The following is a 19,493-nucleotide window of genomic DNA, read 5'->3' as shown; positions in this document are numbered from 1 at the left end:
GGCTATAAAAACAATAAGAAAACAACTTAATCTGATTCAGAGATCGTAAACATTAGTATCCTCTAAATTGTGTTATATCTATAGCACCGCATGTCAAAGAAACCGTACGAAAACAGAAGCGCAGCGACCCTTCTCTGAATTTTTCAATTCAGCCAAATAATGTGTTCGAAAATGCATCTGCTCCGGTAGAATGCCCACAAAATGCAGGTGTTAGCGAAGATAACACAGATGCATTATTTTAGAGGTAATTGCTTTGCCAAATGTATATATTAGGCAAAACTGCACACAAGGACGTGCCTAGTGAGAGGAATTCACACTAAAATGCCGGTGAATTTCCATGGGTTCTTCTTACAAATTTGCAAACTGATGCAGAACAGTGGAGAATTCAACTTTCGATTTGAAAAATGAGAAAATGAGAGAAAACAAAATCCAGATCTAGCCTCCCCGTGGTGTGTCAATGCAAGTGTTAAGCCACACTCTGCACCACTTTCCACATAGCAATTTCCCATCACTTTTCTTACAGCAAACAGTCCGATATTAGAGGAAGAGACTTTGTTGGTCAAAGCCTCCCAATCAGCTTTAATTGTGCATCCTGAATTTGCTGGCATGTGATTGAATCCCACCTGAAAATAGCAACAGTTTGTAAGACCCCTTAATGGATCCTCAACTAGGTCTCAACTAAACAGGGTGTAAATCAGAGGGAAGCCCAGTCTTTGTACAGAAAGACCAAAGGTGCTGCTTTTCTGATTATAATTGTGCTTAGGAGCCAAAAGCTTGAGCTTTAAATGTTTAGTACATACTCAGTTTTCTGAATGTTTAATGTGCTGACACAGATTCTGCAAAAAGAGGCAATTCCTCTGACGCCCGCACTTAGCCCAAATTTTCTCTCACCCTAAAGCCACTTATTTACAGGCACTAAGCAATCAGTCCAAACGAAAACACATCCCAGGGGCACAGAGTATTTTAAACAATGAATTCAACGACACTGACCTATATTTCAGCTAAATGTACTGAAGGTAAGTGGAACAAGTCATCAGCTGGTGTTGTTGGGGTGGCAAGGAATGCGATCTGGGAGCCAGAAGTCCTCAGTTCAAATCTTGGCTCTGCCTCGAATTCACTGATTAGTTTCAGGAACATTTCCCAGATTGCATGGTGGCAAAGGCTTGTTCTGCCAAAGTAAGTGGGTCCTCGTGATGGGGGCACCACGGCCCATCCTGGGTCAGTAGTACCCACATGGTGGGATGTGGAACCTGTGGCTCTTCAGACACTGTTGGACTCCAACTCCCATCAACCCCAGCTGCATGGCCTGTGGCCAGGGATGATGGGAGCTGTAATTTCCCAGCCCTGTTGTAGTGGCTGTGTTATGGGCTGCATATCAGGAGAGAAGGCTTTTATCCGCTGAAAAGAGAAATCTACTTTTGAAGGGATGGCCTTGGACCAGGTAGCCTCAATTTCTCACTAGGGCAGAGTTTCTTTATTGGGTTTGTTATAAGAATTCTAAGATGTCATAAATAAAATGGTAATGTTCATAAGGTAAACACACACCCGTAAGTATATATGCCGCATGTCTGAAAGAGTAGAGGAGAAAATCCTGAAGCCATCTTCACCCTTAAGGACCAGAAATATTTCTCTGTAGAGGGAAGTATCTTGGAAGAAATAGTTTCCCAATAGTTCTTTCCACAAATCTTGTTTTAAGGGCATATTTCGTGTATGAATAGTGTGGGCCTGTGAAATGGAGTCAAGAACTAAAGTATTTACCATCTCCAAAAATGGCCCAGACTGACCAGGTAAAGCAATCAGTGTACATTATCAGGTATCTTGACAGACAGGAGACAAGCCACACTTTCAAATTTCTGTTGTAGACCACCTGTTTCTGTGACACCTGTAGGATGCTTTGGGGTGATGGGCAATTTCTGAAGGTGTTTTTTGTTAAAGTTCTGCACTCTTTGTTCTGGGTCCTCACCTTCTTACAACAGGGGCGGGGATTCTGCTGCAACAGAAAATTAAGGCAGCCAGCCCTGTTTAGGGAAGTTTTTAATGACTGACGTTTTAATGTATTTTTAATCTTTTCTTGGAAGCTGCCCAGAGTGGCTGGGGAAACCCAGCCAAATGGGCGGGGTATAAATAATAAGTTGTTGTTGTTGTTGTTGTTGTTGTTGTTGTTGTTGTTGTTGTTATCTGCCTTGCTTTGACTGGATGTTGCGTCCATCCATCCTTCTCTGACTTACAATGGACTTAGGGGATCCTGAATCCCTTGGTGGGGAGTTGGGATGTAAAAGCCAACCCCAGATTTTTCATATAACAGCTTTGTTAAGGAAGCAGCGGTCTGATAATTTGTTAGTGCTACCTCGACTGCTTCTCTCTGCCAGAGTCAAAAAGGCACTTTATCCCCCTTAAGGGAAAGGTTGCTGCAGCCACAGAGACGTTCTCAAGGACAGCGAAGCTTACATGCATTTGACTTCCTTCTCACTCCCATTGCCTACACACACACACACACACACACACACACAGGTGGAACTCGAAAAATTAGAATATCGTGGAAAAGTCCATTTATGTAAGCAATTGTTTTCATTAGCCAATGGAGTTTAATATATGAGATAGACTCGTGACATGCAAAGCGAGATATGTAAAGCTTTTATTTGTTATAATTGTGATGATTCTGGCATCCAGCTGATGAAAACCCCAAAGTTGAGATTGCGAATTTGGGGTTCTCATCAGCTGTGCACCATAATTATCACAGTTATAAGAAATAAAGGCTTGACATATCTCGCTTTGCATGTCATGAGTCTATCTCATATATTAGTTTCACCTTTTAAGTTGAATTACTGAAAGAAATGAACCTTTCCACGATATTCTATTTTTTTTTGAGTTTCACCTGTGTGTGTGTGTGTGTGTGTGTGTGTGTGTGTGTGTGTATGAAAGAAAACAGGAATTTTATCTGCCTATAATCCCTCTCCACCAAACATGCTCATTCCTATTTCAAGGCTTCACTATTTTTCTTTTATTTTTCTTTTGCTTTGGGCAGATCCACACTATAAATTTAAAGCACATTAAAAGCACATGACTTACCACAAAGAATATTGGAGACCAAAGTTTCCACCTCACAGAGCTACAATTCCCAGCACCTGTAACAAATTACAGCTCCCAGGATTCTCGGGGGTGGGGGAGGAGGCAGGTGCTTTAAATGTGCACTGAATGTGTTTTAAGTGTATGATGTATGCACTGTATTTTGGAAGTCACAGAGCTCACCACTGTGGCAATGGGGTCCCTGCCAGCACTCCCTGTGGCATTGGTGAAAGGTCTCAATAAATATCCCCTCAAAGACCACAGTGCACAAGAGCCTGCTCTTCTTTTTCTGTTCCTCATATATTGAGCAATTTAACAATGTCCACCTTTCATCTAATGCCACAATGGCACACACCCTCCCATGCGTTCTGAACAGAGGTGAGGTGCAAGATCTTCTCCCTGTGAGCGAGATGGCTGGCGCACGTGCCTTTTTATGACAGAATGGGGCAGCTGGCAGGGTGAGACATGCCCATACTGCTTTGTGTCCCTCTTTTTTCTCCTCTTCTAGATGTGGCAGCCATTTTGGTTTACGCCACCCTGCCTAGCAGCTATTTTGTGTTATGCCACTCCCCTCGGCAGCCATTTTGTGATGGGCACCGGCAGAAATTTCTGGAAATTCCAAATGTGCCCATTGGGCCCAAAAACGTTGGATACCCCTGGATCACTTGTACCTCATGATGACTGGTGGGTATGTAACCAACCCAGCGATCTAATCCACTCACTCAATATAGGGCTCCCTCTAGCTCATGGGGGTGGTAGAAATGTGCTTTAAGCCCATCCCACTGGCTTTCCTGAAGCAAGCAGATGTGAAACGAGTAGGATCTGAGAAGCTGGGGAAGAGAGGGAGAAAGACAGACACCACCCACCCAAGGAAGAATAGCTTCAAGTTCTCGTAGAAAATTCAGGGTGAAATTACCAGCTCTGGAACTGATCCCAGAAAGCTTAACCCGGCTACTGTTACAAGAAACTCGACAGATCTTTAATCAAAATACTTGACTAAGGTCAAGCCCTTGGTTTTACATCTCATACGATAGACACCAATCCTGATTAATACCTGGGATAGAGCAGAACTTGGCAACAAATTGTATTTTGTGAGGAGCAACCAGCAAGATGAGGAGCTCAGGGAATCACAATGGGCCATTGGCCTGACCCTGCTCTTCTTGAGCAATTATGCTCTCATTTTTTTGTTTTATGGACTGAAACCGTTGCAACTAGAGCACAGATTCTAAAAACAAATTGTCCAGAAATGCTATGAACAATTTCCAAAGCACTCTGTGTTGGTTTATCTTACCATAATTTGTATTCTGCACCTTCAGCATCAGCAAATGTTCCCTTCAGTCTCAGCAACTGCTTCATGGGGGGGGGGGAGAACTACCGGAGTTGAACTGATGTGCTCATTAGGCTTGACACTTCTGTGCAGACCTTGTTTCTTTCGAATAAAGAGTTAACTCGACTTCCTTCGTGTGATTTACTGTCTACAGGTGGATGGATGTCTACCTGGGAAACACAGCTGTTCTACCTGGGGATGGGTTCCACGATGAAAGAAAAGTTGGTGCATTAGGGGAAATGGGGGCACTGCCCCACCACTCTCAGTGTGCCATCAGCAAGCCCCCTCCGAAGAAGAAGAAGAAGAGGAGGGGGAGGAGGAGGAGGAGGAAGAGGAGGAGGAGGAGGAGTTTGGATTTGATATCCCACTTTATCACTACCCGAAGGAGTCTCAAAGCGGTTAACATTCTCCTTTCCCTTCCTCCCCCACAACAGACACTCTGTGAGGTGAGTGAGGTTGAGAGACTTCAAATAAGTGTGACTAGCCCAAGGTCACCCAGCAGCTGCATGTGGAGGAGCGGAGACGCGAACCCGGTTCACCAGATTACGAGTCTACCACTCTTAACCACTACACCACACTGGCCTTAGTTTCAGCATTGCCCCTTGTAGATTTCAGGAGGGAAGAGGAGGATGGAGAAGAAACCGGAATGAGTCGGCTCTGCCTGTGGCTTCACTTTCCGCTTGGACCCCTGCCTTCTATCCCAGCAGTCCCCAGTGGGTGAGAGAATGGTAGAATTTATTTTTTTAAGAAAATAAAAATCCCCGCCCCCCCCCCAATACCATACTCCTTGCTGGCCATAACAAGAAGCAAAAGGGCAATGAAATGATAGCTGGGGTCCAGGGAAAGGTACCCCTTTTATTAGGGACGCAGGTGGCGCTGTGGGTTAAACCACAGAGCCTAGGGCTTGCTGATCAGAAGGTCGGCAGTTCAAATCCCTGCGACGGGGTGAGCTCCCGTTGTTTGGTCCCTGCTCTTGCCAACCTAGCAGTTTGAAAGCACATCAAAGTGCAAGTAGATAAATAGGTACCACTCCAGCAGGAAGGTAAACGGCATTTCCGTGTGCTGCTCTGGTTCGCCAGAAGCGGCTTTGTCATGCTGGCCACATGACCCGGAAGCTGTACGCCAGCTCCCTCGGCCAATAAAGCGAGATGAGCGCCGCAACCCCAGAGTCGTCCACAACTGGACCTAATGGTCAGGGGTCCCTTTACCTTTACCTTTACCCTTTTTTTATTATGGAAGGGAAGATACGGTTCTTGGCACCACCGAAACAAATGGGATTTACTCCTGAGCAAGCACGGTAAGCGCTCGCTAGCTGTTAGCCTACTTTCTGAGCTTGCTGCAGTGAGGAGACACAGCGTTTGTCCCCTCTCACTTGGCAGGAGATTACCGGTAATCTGGCGGCATGAATGCTCTTTGCCAAGAGGTTTGCGACTGTTACTGATGGGGAGCCTGCCAAAATTAATTACAGGGGCACAGGAGAGAGAGAGAGAGAGAGAGAGAGAGAGAGAGAGAGAGAGAGGCAGGTCATGGCTAATTAGATCTCCAGTTTGCAAAGGAAGCCGAGGCTTTACGCCCCACAGCTTACATTTCAAAGTGATCTCCTGTCCTCCACCTCCTAACCCTGCAAACTTTAGCTGAAGCTCTGTTTCCACCCCCTCCTGATCTCAGACTCTGGCTTTCCTTTTCCTAGTGGAGCTTGGAAGAGAAGGGCTTATATCCAATATTAGTCATGCTATTTGGGGCAAATATACATTCTGTAGTGGCGGCCATAACCTAGGCTTAATGTGCCATTTGGTGTCCAGATAATATATCTGAGTTTCTAACACAGATCCTTAAGGGCTGTTATAGCCTACTCCGCAAGGTTGTTGTGGGAGAGACTAAAAGGTGCGGGAAGAGGGCCCAAACCACGCATGCTGCCAGGAGCTCTTTAAAGGAATGGTGGCAATAATAAATAAATAAATAAATAAATGATTCCTCAGCAAGACTAAAAGCTGCTGTAGAGGAGGGAGGGACGTTTCAGCAGGAAAACAGTACGAGTCAGAAAAGCTTAAAAAGCTGTTCTTTTGCAAAACTCACCTTCCCTTTCAAATTGCATCTTCCGTGGCTGTATTGTGTAAGATGTGAGTGGCAGGGGTGGGGGTGGGGAGAGAGAAAGTCCATAAAAAAGAATAATGGAAAGAATGGTGGATAATGTGTAATTACACCCTCGGCCCTTGCAGAACCAGTTTTCTGGGCAGAGGTGTGTGTGTGTGTATGTGTGTGTGTGTGTGTGTGTGTGTGTGTATATATATATATATATATATATATATATATATATATATATATATATATGCAACGCATGAAACATAATTACATCTGGTCTGAAGCCGGCTCTTTTAATGATGTATTTATCTCCAGCTCCTCTGGTTTTTTGAAAAATGCTCTGTGTTTGATTTCCATCAAAGCAAGCTTCCCAACCAAAATGGACCTTTCTCTCGCCGCCTCTCATCCCGCTGCCCCTGCCCCCCCCCCCCTCAGACTTCTCTGCCACACTAAAAATGTGGCGAATCAGATCTCATTAAAGGAAAAGTGGAAGCTACAAGCCTTTCATACTGAGGCTCAAACAGCTACCGAAATCAGGGAGAGAAGATAAATTACAGAGAGTGAAAGAGAGTCATCATCCGTGAGGGGATCAAAGAACACAGGGGCCATTGTCTTCTTGCATAAAAGACAGACAGGCAGACAGACAGACAGACAGACAGACAGACACACACACACACACACACACACACAAAAGTTGATACCACAAAGAGCTTGAGACCTGCCCGCTGACTATCAGTTTTGGGTAGAGTTACATTTTTTGTTGGCTTTTTGCAAATATATGTTTTAGGGTTGCCATATTTCCAAAAGCTAAATTCCTGACACTCACAAAGTTGTTCTGCTGTTGTTGTTGTTTTTTGGGGGGGCGGGGAACAAACCCAAATTGTTCAACTTTTTTTTGGCAAATTTTCCACACATATGGGTTTTCCCTGACATTTTGCCGATTCAGTAAAATTCTTCCACATAGGCCATTTTTACACCCGAAAAACAGGACATGTCAGGAATTTTCCTCACGTATGACAAGCCTAATAATATGTTTAGGCTTTCAAATAGATATATTTTCTTTATTTGTGTGTAAAAAAATATTTATATATTGCTATTCCTTTTTTTAATCAGAGCAACTGGCAACAAATTATGCATGAAATCATACAGCAGAAGCTATGTAAAAATGTTAAAATCAGAAACTGTTATGAAAATATGTATTCTTAATTGCCTGCATCAGCCTGACGGAAAAGAAACAGGCATTTAGAAGTTGGCACAGAAGGCTGACTCTCTGTTGGCAGAGTATTCCAGGAGACTGGGCCGATGACATTGAAGGATCGGTTTCTTGTTGTTGTCTAAAGGAACCTCACCAACCTGGCGATCAGCCAGCGATGCTCCTGTAGATGACCTCTGAGACAGAGATGGGAAAGGGCCGGCCCACCCATGAGGCAAGCAAGGTAAGGCAACTGCCTCGGGCGGCAGAATCCACAGGGGCAGCAGGCCCGGCTTCCAAGGAATACATCGCCTGCTGCTGTTGCCATGATGGCCACGACAGCTGCCAGGATCTGCTTCCTCCTTGGCAGCCCCCAATCCCATTCCACCTCTCCTCCCACCCCTGTCCGCCGTGTAGATCACTATCCCCCCCCACACACTTTGTTCCCCTTGTAAATCTTCACCCACCCCTTCCCTTATGGAAGGCGCCATTTTGTGGTTCGCCTCACGTGCCAAATATGTCGTGGGCCAGCCCTGAGCTGGGATATATATATATTTTGACAGTAAACACAAGAAGAAGAAGAAAAGAAGAAGAAGAAGAAGAGTAGTTTGGATTTGATATCCTGCTTTTCACTACCCGAAGGAGTCTCAAAGCGGCTAACATTCTCCTTTCAAAGAAGTGTGACTAGCCCAAGGTCACCCAGCAGCTGCATGTGGAGGAGCAGGGAAGCGAACCCGGTTCCCCAGATTATGAGACTACCGCTCTTAACCACTACACCACACTGGCTCTCCAACACACAATCCAACACACAATCCAACACACACATACTAGCCCCACTGCAGTTGTAGCTGTGCACCAACAATGCCAGAACTGAACCATGTGGGCAGACACTGAATGGAGCCAAGAATACAGGAGCCCAAGTTGGGGAGTCAGAGAACCAGAAAACATGCCCGGAGTCGGAGCCAGTGAGTAAAGAATATTCTTGCCCCAGTACAGTCCCAGCCTGAACCAGAAGCCTTTATAGTAGGGATGGAGAACCTGTGGCCTTCCAGAAGTTGTACTACAACTCCTATCACCCTGGCTATTGGTCAACCTGACCGGTGCTGATGGGATTGAAGTCCAACATAATCTAGAGGACCACAGGTTCCCCATCCTTGGGTGACACCAGCAATGCTGATGGCAACCTAACCTAGTTCCCAAGTTTTTGCGCCATTTTTGTGACTGCATTGCTACGAGCGGAAGGGTTTAGGAGAGAGGCTTTGGGTAAGTTGAATTTGTGGGGACCATAGCTGTCAACTTTTCCTTTTTTTTTGGCGGGAAATTCCCTTATTCCAGCGCCATTTCCCAATGCAAGAAAAAGGAAGATTGACAGCTATGGTGGGAACTGTTAATAATAATAATAATAATAATAATAATAATAATTTATTGATACCCCGCCCATCTGGCCAGGTTTCCCCAGGCACTCTGGCCAGCTCCCAACAGAATATTAAAAACACGATAAAACATCAAACATTAAAAACTTATCTAAAGAGAGCAGATCATATGTTTCCCTTTGGTAAAAATGGTGGCCTTTGTGCAACAGGAACAAGAACACCCACATACACATCAAGTAGTTCTCATTAAACTTAAGGCACGTTGGGGGAAACCGACACACTTTAAAAAGCAGATCCCTGCATTATAACTAACTGTGCTTCACTGCCTTGTTTATGGCAAGAAGGTTTTGTTAGCACCAAGAGAAGACACCGAGGACGCAGTGGTGTCTGTGCACCATAGCTGACTTCAGGATGTGACTAAGAAAGACCTGGAGTTAGACAAGATTACAGCTGCTTTCACTCAGCATTCTTCACGGTAGGAGAATCAGCAGAGTTCGGTGGTGTTCCAGCATCAAGGTTAAAACAGACATGGGTTGCTTTTGTCCATTGAGGATTATCGGACCAGAAGTGATGGATTGGTTCTTATTTTGTCTTCAGGAAACAAAAGAATTGCTACCTCCTCCCAAGTACATCTAAGATCAGGATCACCATAAGGCATTGGCTGTAGTAAGTCCTGGGTAGGCGTTAACTGCTGCAGTATTGTCCCCAAGGTGAATACGAGGGCGAAAGTGGGTCATTTATGTCAATATTAGAAATGATTAAGTCACAGGAGTTTTTTCACCATTTACATATCAGCCTCCAATGGTAAATGGTAGAACAAGGATGAGATTTTCTCATTCCATTGACACTGAGATGGCCAGAAAATGTTAAGAAATAACATACCATCCAGTATCTCTCTGATGAAAATAGGGATGTCCTAAATAATAACAATAATTTTATATCCCACACATCTGACTGAGTTGTCCCAGCAGCTCTGAGCGGCTTCCAACATATATAAAAACATAATTAAACATTAAAAAAACTTTCCTATACAGGTCTGCCTTCAGATGTATTCTAAAGGTTGTATAGTTACGTACTTATCTCCTTGACTCGGTGTTTGTGTTTGTGTGTCATATAACTCCACACCCTCCAACATTTCTCTGATGAAAACAAGGACGCCGTAAGGAAAAGTGGGACATTTAGGATAAAATCAGAAACCGGGATGGCTTCTGTAAATCCAGGGCTGACCCTGGAAAATAGGGACACTTGGAGAGTCTGAAATAATTGCACCTCAGTCCTTGTTTTGAACATTAACAGAGAAATCCTAAGGCGGTGATGAAATTCTGTGACAGAGATGCTCCCAATTCCTAAGCCTACTGGCTTGCACCAGGCAGGGCAGAAACTCCCCCCTCCAACACCTCAATTTTCTAATTCTTTCCATTCAACCTTATTTTCAATTCCCCTCCCGTTGACACCAAGAGCAGGGGAGATACCTGCACAGCTCCAGGTGTGCCATATACCTTTGTGTGGGTGTGTCAGGGTCTGGTGGGTGGAACCTGGGTCTGGTGGATCCAGTTTTTAGGTGTTGACGCATCGCAATATGGATGGTTTAGGTTAGAGGATTCCAAACGTAAGATGCCCCTTTTCACAGCTGTTGCACACAGTGGGTGGCCATTTTCACAGAGTTATCCACCACGATCCCGAGAACTCTTTCATTATCAGTCACCTCCACTTCAGACCACATTAGTGTATATTTGAGGTCAGGACATATACACGCTTGGGATGCTTCCCCCTATGGATTTTCTGTGGTGACCTTTTTTAAAAAAAATTGTCTGGGGAACTTTTCCAAGAAGCCATATATATCCTTGAGTGGAAGAAACTCCTGCCAAGATTGAAGTGGGGAGAGGAGAATGAACAGCATGTCCGTTTGACCTGTTTGTTGTTGTTGTTGTTGTTGTTGTTGTTGTTGTTGTTCAGTCGTTCAGTCGTGTCCGACTCTTCGTGACCCCATGGACCAGAGCACGCAAGGCACGCCTATCCTTCACTGCCTCTCACAGTTTGGCCAAACTCATGTTAGTAGCTTCGAGAACACTGTCCAACCATCTCGTCCTCTGTCATCCCCTTCTCCTTGTGCCCTCCATCTTTCCCAACATCAGGGACTTTTTCAGGGAGTCTTCTCTTCTCATGAGGTGGCCAAGGTACTGGAGCCTCAACTTCAGGATCTGTCCTTCCAGTGAGTACTCAGGGCTGATTTCTTTAAGGATGGATAGGTTTGATCTTCTTGATAGGTTTGACCTGCATTTTGTACCAATTTATGACCTAAACTAGCAGGCTGGGGGATCAGACATGGGTGGGAATAGGGCACCTTTCCAGACTGGACATCATCCCAGAGGACATAGAGCCAGTGTCTGCAGGAGGGAGAGCACACGGCATAAAATGTCTGAGGAAACTGAAAAACTATAGATCAGAGGTGGGGGATTTCAGGCCCAGAAGACAAATGTGGCAGCCCTCCACGCCTTTCTATATGGACCTTGGAACCCCCCCAGGCCACACCCCTCCCTCAGCCACACCCACTCTTTCCAAGCCACACCCTTCATACCATTATTCAGTATTTTCGCCTGGCTGCAATGCTTCCTTGAACTCTGACAACGCCTGTTGGTTGGCCGAAGGCAGGATAGAGGAGGGGTGTGTGAGATAATGTGTCGAAACCGGCGTACAGTACAAACGTAAGATCTGCATTCATGCGCTGCCAACCATTTTTTTTAGCTAACGATCAATTCTTTTATAGATAAAACTGCGTCAGAACCTCCCAAGAAAGAATCTTCCCGAAATAAAAAGTGTAGGCGTGGACATAGCAACAAGAGTGCAAGTGGGTGGAGGAGATTAGCAAATATTTTTCCTCCTGGGAGGAAAACAAGTTTCTATTTCAGGGGGGAAAGGAGAAGATGTTACGACTTGACCGGGGATAAGGAACTTGTGGCGTTTCAGGTGCTGTTAGACTCCAGTTCCCATCACCCCCAGCATGCATAGGAGTTTGAATTCAACAATGTCTGAAGGGTCATAAGTTTCCTGTCTCCAGCCTTGAGAAAACAGAGAATCCGGCTCTCCAGTAACACGGAACCCCCATGTCCAATTATTTTGCTGTTGCTTAAGAATAATGTGGTACAGTGGTACTTTGGTTCTCAAATGCCTTGGTACACAAATAACCTGGAACCCAAACACTGTAAACCCAGAAGTAAGTGTTCCGGTTTGCGAACTTTTTTTTAAAAGCCAAACACGCTCCGTTTTGAGTGTTACGCTGATGTCTGTCTGTTTTTGCAATTTATTTTGCGTTTTTGTTTTTACTGCTCTTTTTGTTTGGTTTTTGTGACTGTGTGGAACCCAGTTCTGCTACTGACTGATTGATTGTGTGACTGCAGTACATTATTGCTTTCATTTTATGGGGCAATGGTCTTGTTAGAGAGTAAAATTCATGTTAAATTGCTGTTTTAGGGGTTGTTTTTCAAAGTCGAACGGATTAACCCATTTTGCATTACTTACTATGGGAAAGCGCACCTTGGTTTTGGAACGCTTTGGTTTTGGAACGGACTTCCGGAACCGATTAAGTTTAAGAACCAAGGTACCACTGTAAAGACTGGATTAGGATAAATAAGCTGCCTACACCCTGGTGTAACAATATGAGGCAATTTTCCAGAGGAACAAGTGGAGATGTTACAAAATTAAACTTTTTTATTATCTAATATAAGAAATGAATGAAGTAACCATTCATGGGGGTTGTTCATACACAGGAAAAGTGAACCGCAGTTACTAGAAAACTTTGGTACAGAAAGATAAGGGGCTATCTCACCGTTGATAAACAGGTGATGGAAGTGATGGGTAGCTCAATCCCCTCCTCACAGCGAGAATCTCGTAAGTACAGCATCCTTGGAGGATCCGTTCCAGATGTTTATTTTGCTACCTGCGATCTACTTTTGACAAATGCAAATACAGTACACTCGAATGCAGCTCTGCGTGATAAATATGCAAATTATTAATTTGCAAATTGTTGCATATTAATGCTTTGCTATTTGCTTTACAACGCGTTGCAATTCTACTCTGACTTCATAAATCAGATGTAACTTTTGTTTGTTTGTTCTTTGGTTTATCTTTTTTTTTTTAAGGGTAATGTAACTTAATTGTGACTTTCCCTTTAGCCTAAGGAAGTAATACCAAGTCTTCGCTTATTAAAAATTGCAGAAAGAAATGTTTCTTCCTCTACTGTAATCTTTGAACTCTCTTTTGCCTAATGATGAAGCTGTAGGTTCAGGTTTCAAAATGACCGGGGGGGGGGGGGGGGATGGCGAAAATTATTTCTTCCCATATTTAAGAATTAATTTATGGAATATCTAAAGCCTATCAGTTGTTATTTTATTTAGCTGGCCTCCTAGACTTCCACCCTCTGAATTATAAATAAATAAATAAATAAATAAATAAATAAATAGACAAACAAACAAATCTACTCATCACTGGAATTACTACAGGTTTGCCATATCTGGCTACTCAGCTGCTTAGATTTGTGGATCAGGCGCCGTTATACGTGCCACCCATTCTGCATTTGTGAGAAATCAGTCTTTGGAACTCCCCGCCTATTGACACACTTTGGAACTCCCTGCCTAGCCGACTGACATCAGCCTGGAGCATTCACTATTCTTTATTGTGGCACCTGCGAAAAACATTTTTTTGTTTAGGCAAGCCATGGTGACAGCCCCTAAGCTCCGACAAGTTCATGAAGAAGGACAACTCTCTCCATGGCTTCTCACCAGCTACACAGAACTTCATGTTCAGAGGCGGTAAGATTCTGGACACCCGACTTTGGGCTGCCTCCAAAGAAGAAGTTAGTTGAACTTAGAAAGTCACCTTCATAGCTTATTTGAAAGTGCCCAGAAGCATCTTCCTAAGGTCAGCTCCAAATGGTGGCAAGGTTGGTCATTTGCCAGAGTCCAATCTCCCTAACAATGTTCCCACTTGGTGCGGTCTTCCTGGTCTAGCCAGGGTGCCATGTCCAGATCTTGTTGCCAACATCGCATCTGGCTGATTAATCTTGGAAATAAAATGGTCTGATTCAGCAAGGCAATTCTTAATGTTCTCCGTTAGCAGAACAAAAGAAGAGGCTTTAGGGAAACTGATTTTCCTTTTTCTCTGCACTTAGTAATGCTTCTGAATACCAGTTGCTGGAAACTACTGGGGTGTGTGGAGTGCTATCTAGGGTTGCCATGTGTCCTCTTTTCCCCGGACATGTCCTCTTTTTCAGGGGTAAAATGTCTGTCAGGGTGGATCTTTTATATTTGCCAAAATGTCTCTGGCTATATTTTCTGGCTGAGACATAGACATAACTCAGCAATATATCACAGCTTCTATAGCCTATAGGGAGGTACCGGTATATACCAGCATTTCTGCAGTTTTCATGGGGGAGCAGAAGCCCACAGGGGCAGAAAGGGTGAAGGAGTAGCGACGTTCATTGTTGTGCCACAACATGCCCGCTGGTGTGAATGAAATTTAGCGCAATGTGCCGCCGCCATATCAGCCAGAAAGCCACAGTTCCATAACGCATCAGGTGCCGCAGTGTGAAAGGAATGTTAGAAAATGCAACAGAAGCGTTGGCATAATCAGGAAAACTAATGCAACATTTGAGTGTACCTCTAGTCAGCAACCCAGTAGCAGCCGTGGTTCAGACCACCAACCCAAGTTTCTGAGATGTTCTCAAAGGCAGCTGCTCTCTAAACATGCATCGCAACACTCAAATCTGGAGGCTACCAGAATATGGGTAACTTTGGACAGGCTATCTCTGTCCACGAATGCTGCATGCACACAAATTTATGCTCTACATGGGGTCTACGGCATATTTTATGACCCTGCAAAGTGCTCTTCTCGATTTTCTCAATTTCACATTCTGAAAATAAAAGCTCAATGCAGATTGATTCCGTGTTACACCCCACAGTGTCCCCATTTGAAAAGATATGGAGGCGGTACCAGGAACGGGGACTTATCCACAGCTGCCCCAGGACATTGTGGGTGGCCGAATAACAAAGTGGCAACGACTACCTCCCACTTCATTCAGCTGGGGCATGTTTTACAAATACACCTCGAGTAGCCACACCCACCTTGGGGATGGCAGGTTCTAGAATTGCTCTGGATCGAAAGCAGCACGTTGAGGATGAGCGAGAATGTTTCCCTGTTGAGAAACACTACTTTGTGCCACAAATGGGGAGGTCTGCACAGAGCTGTAGAGACTGGTGCAGCAGCCTTAACTGCTGAAAAGTGCTTTACATCACAGAGGCCCTAGTATTAGGCAGAGTGAGACAACTCCCTCAGGTGGCAGACGCTGGGGGGGGGGGAGCAGTGGTAGCCACTCCCTTCGCCCCCACTGTTCCCTCAGTTAGAGGACAGCTCTGTTAGAGGACAGCTCTGTGTGCCACATCACTTGTCCTGCATTCAGGAAGCGTCAGGAGTCAGGCATTAAGTCAGCAATAAATCACCTGGTGTCAGTGAAGTTAACGCTTTATTCAAAGAAACCAAAACAGTGCAGGCCTTCCCCATAGATCTTGCCCCAGTGAGGCAATTGAAAGGGCTGAAGGTCCCTGCCTTTCCACTGCTCTCTAAAACTCCTCCTCTCCCAGGTCCTTCCCAAGCAATCTCAGGCTCCTTCGTCCATTCTCTCGTTGCTCCGCCCTCTTCATTCCTCTCTGTGTTCTGGGAGACCAGGAGAGAGGAGGGGGAGCCTCCCTGGATTCTTCAGCAGGCTGCCTTGTCTCTGTATCCTGGTCCACCTCCTCTCCTGCCTCTGGTTCTGGACTGCTCTCTGCCCTAGCCTCTTCCTGTTCACTAAAGCCTGTTGCCTCTCCAGCTTCTGATACCTCCTCCTCCCAGTCTTCCCCCTCTTCTCCCTCTGACCGCTCATCATCATCCCAACACCAATCCCCTGGCTCTGAGCCTTCTTCCCCTGGGGGTTCCCCAGCTGGTCCCCCCCCCCCCCCGCCACTCCTCTGCTTCCATCCAGTCCATGACAGTAACCTAGTTTGGTGCCCTTGAATGTTACTGCCAGAGCTGAAGTCAGATTCAACTGTCAAACCAGTTGGCTTCCACACTTGGGATTGTGGCGGGCATGTTGTCATTTGCCTCAAGCAGTAAAATATATTGTGCTGGTCCTGCCTTTTGCCTGACAAAACTACCTTCACTCCCTGGCTACCAGCTTGGTCCTTTAGAGGGGCTGTAGCCCCTCCATGAACAAGCTGAACATCACTCTCCTGGTTAGACAAAACATGCAACAAATAATGCATCTGTCTTGTCAGGACTGAGCTGCTGTTTATCGCCTCTCATCCAATCTATTTCTGATCCCAGACGCTGATTCAATACTCCCACTTCCTCATCTAACTCAGATGAAAAAGAGAGACAGAGCTGGGTGTTGTCACCATGCCAGTGACACCTTATGCCAGATCTGGAGTTCAAATTCCTGTTTAGCTAGAATATTGATGGATGTCCCCTGAGCAAGTGAGTCACCAAACCGACTCAGCTTCCTCTATCTGTAAAATGGGGGTACTGAGGCTTTTTGTTGTGATCAGTGAATGCATTCCTGTAGGACTGGTTCTGAGGCAATAGCACAATACCTAGTTCACACAATGGATTTGGTGGAGGTAGTTTTGCAGCAAGCGAAACAGCTGTTTCTCTTCTCCCCCCCCCAAAAAAAATACAGTGAATTTGCAGTGCACTTCACTACTGGAGAGGGGGGAATGTGCAACTTTCTGTTCGCCAATTAAATTAATTTTCAACTACCAATAGTATGCTATCCAGATACCCTCTACCCGAGTTTAATACTCTTAAACTGTGGAGCCCTAATAAAGTTCGGGAATGGATCCTTGATAGAGACGCCTCTTTAGACATCACGAAGATTAAAAAATTCTGGGTTTTCCTAATGGTTTCCATGAGTAAAAGCAGTCAAAATTTGTGCCAACTACCTGGCGGATATCACTGATCCCACCCTTCGGATAGCTTTTACTATGGCCCGGTTTCAAACATTACCTACTGCATACCTGACTGGCAGATTTGCAAGTGCCCTTGCCCCATGAGAACTAAAAAGGATCTCATACATTACCTTTTTCATTGTCCTATTTACTCGGACTCTAGAGGTGCGATTTTGCAGATCATACCCATCTCAATAAATAACCCTGAAGATTGAGTAAAATTTTTGTTAGTTGATGCTAGCCCGCGGATTTCCCACGTGGCAGCGGTCTTTGTGATGAAGGCCATGGAAGCCAGGAAAAGATTTCTGGATGACAAAGACCCCTTCATCATCTTCTTAACTCGTTCTTCTTGTACTTTTCTTTCTGTTTTGTGGGGTAGTGGTTTTGCTGGGACAGTGTGCAAGGAATTTTAACACTGTTGTGTAGATATTTGTGTAATGGCATGGCCCTCACAATAAACTGATATGATTGTGATTAACTACCAATAGAATAGAATACAAGCAAAAGGGTCTCTCAAATGACACGGCATTGGTTTGCAGAGAGAGTATAGCTGTCATACTGACTATCACTCTTTCTTTTAAAAAAAGCACTGAGGTAAGCATAGCCTCTCAAGCATTCAACGGGAAGATGAAGCATCAGTCTTCGCATTTGGAAACACTGGTGTGTAAGAGACTTTTTCCAGGCTACACCATTTCCGCACGTGATAGCGGAAGGGGGCGGGTGAGGGACGTCTATTCAGAAGAAACAAAGGGGGCTTGGAAATTAAACTGGGGAGCCTCTGGTGTCGCAGCTCTGGAGCCGCTGCGCTCGAGAAAAGCTCCCAGGTGAATGTTGCACCATCAAGCAATACAGCTGAGAATGGGAGGAGGGTGGGGGAAAGGCAAGTCAGATGAGGTTCACAATGTCACTGCGCCAGAGGGCATTACAAGGGGAACTGTTTGCAGGCATAAGGAAATGACACTGGGCTGTGCTTAATTTTCCAGGAGCAAAACCAGGGGTTGAAAAGGCTCCTGGGAAAAGGTCCTCACTCACCTGGAAGTTCAGTCCCCTTCATTTTTCTCCATCAAAAACCACCATTGCCATTAAGTTTTCACCTGGACCCTCTTAGGCCTCATCCTTAACTAAAACAAAACCTGAAGCATGCACCTGAATTTTCTTTCCTTCATCCTTCTCCAATGTTTTGGATTACAGCCCTGGTCAGTGGCTGTTTTATTACCTCCATCTCTCTCCCTATCGCAGAAGTATTGACTGCAATCTCCTCGGGGCAGGAACTGATTTGTGCTTATATCCGTCTGTAAAGCACCGTCTGAATAAGAGATAATAATAATCCTAGGTGCATGAGAACTGATTGCAGGCCTCCAGTGGCAAGGGGAAAGCACACTGCTTATGCACAGAGGAACTATTTTCTTCCTGCAGCTTGCTGGTGTAAGGGGGTGGGGAGAATCAGCTCTAAGGATGAGAGTGATGTTGGTGAACATGGCTTCTTCCGCGGTTAGCGCTGGCTGAAACCAAATCCTCACTTTAAGCTCTAGCAGAAGCAGGCAAGCCGTGCAAGATACATTAGAAGCAAGGCTATGCAAACACACTAGGCAGAGCATGATTCACAAGGCAGAGTGGGAGAATAATATTTTGTCGCTGCAGGGAATGCATCTATTTGGGACCACTACGGCCTGATCCTGTGCGATGCTAAGCCCTGACAATTCTCAATCGTTGCACTGGCCCAGCACCTTGGTTAGACAGCGCTTCTCTCTTTCTCCAGCCCTGCTCGTGATTTTTTGGGTTTTTTTTCCATGCCGAGGATAACAGAAGGGACCCTACAAAGTAAGCTGGATCCAGGCTGGCGGGTCAAAAATATGGGACAACTTAAACACGCTGGTCCTAAATGCCAATTACTTTAAAATCCCTTGAATCAATAGGATCAGCACACCACCCACCACTCCTTGCACTATGAAGAAGTCTTTGCATTTTGAACCTTGCATCGAGAACAGTAGGTTATAAGGATGTGTTGCTGTGGGCCTCCCATTTCTGGCATGGTGATTTTAATGCTGTTTTTTGTTGTTGGTGAGAATTCTCTGCGTCCCACCACAGACACACAAACACATTGAGTTCCCTCCCTCTTAAACACACGCAGAAGCCCCCTCACTCACATGCTTGTAAGAGAAGCTATATACATATAAGTTACCATTGCTTTACCCCAGGGCTACTCAGCTGCTACTACAGCCTGTATCTCACCCAGCACAGACCGTGCAATCTCTTAAGTGGGCGTTCACAAGACCAGCTATTGCACAGGGCTTACCTACCAGCTGTTCTTTTGTCTAAACATGCAAGGTGCTTAATGGATGGGCTGCCTTCCATTTCTGTGCTCCTACCCACCTAGTAGCAAAACCGGGAGCACATTTGACATCAGGAAATGTTCAAAGGGCAAAGCAGAGGGCGGCAATGGGATGCATCAACAGAGTTTGATCTTGCAAAAAAAA

At 45.1% G+C, this 19,493-nt stretch overlaps 1 protein-coding gene across 1 annotated transcript in view; it reads right to left on the bottom strand.

The window, feature by feature from the left end:
* SCD5 (stearoyl-CoA desaturase 5) overlaps positions 1 to 19,493 on the bottom strand; it is a 36,572-nt gene that overhangs the window by 16,484 nt on the left and 595 nt on the right. The window lies entirely within an intron of this gene.

Source organism: Lacerta agilis, chromosome 9 (assembly GCF_009819535.1).
Source record: "Lacerta agilis isolate rLacAgi1 chromosome 9, rLacAgi1.pri, whole genome shotgun sequence".
In the NCBI taxonomy this organism is placed as follows: domain Eukaryota; kingdom Metazoa; phylum Chordata; class Lepidosauria; order Squamata; family Lacertidae; genus Lacerta; species Lacerta agilis.
The sequence above is the reverse complement of the archived record's forward strand: the minus strand, read 5'-3'. Positions and strand labels throughout refer to the sequence as shown.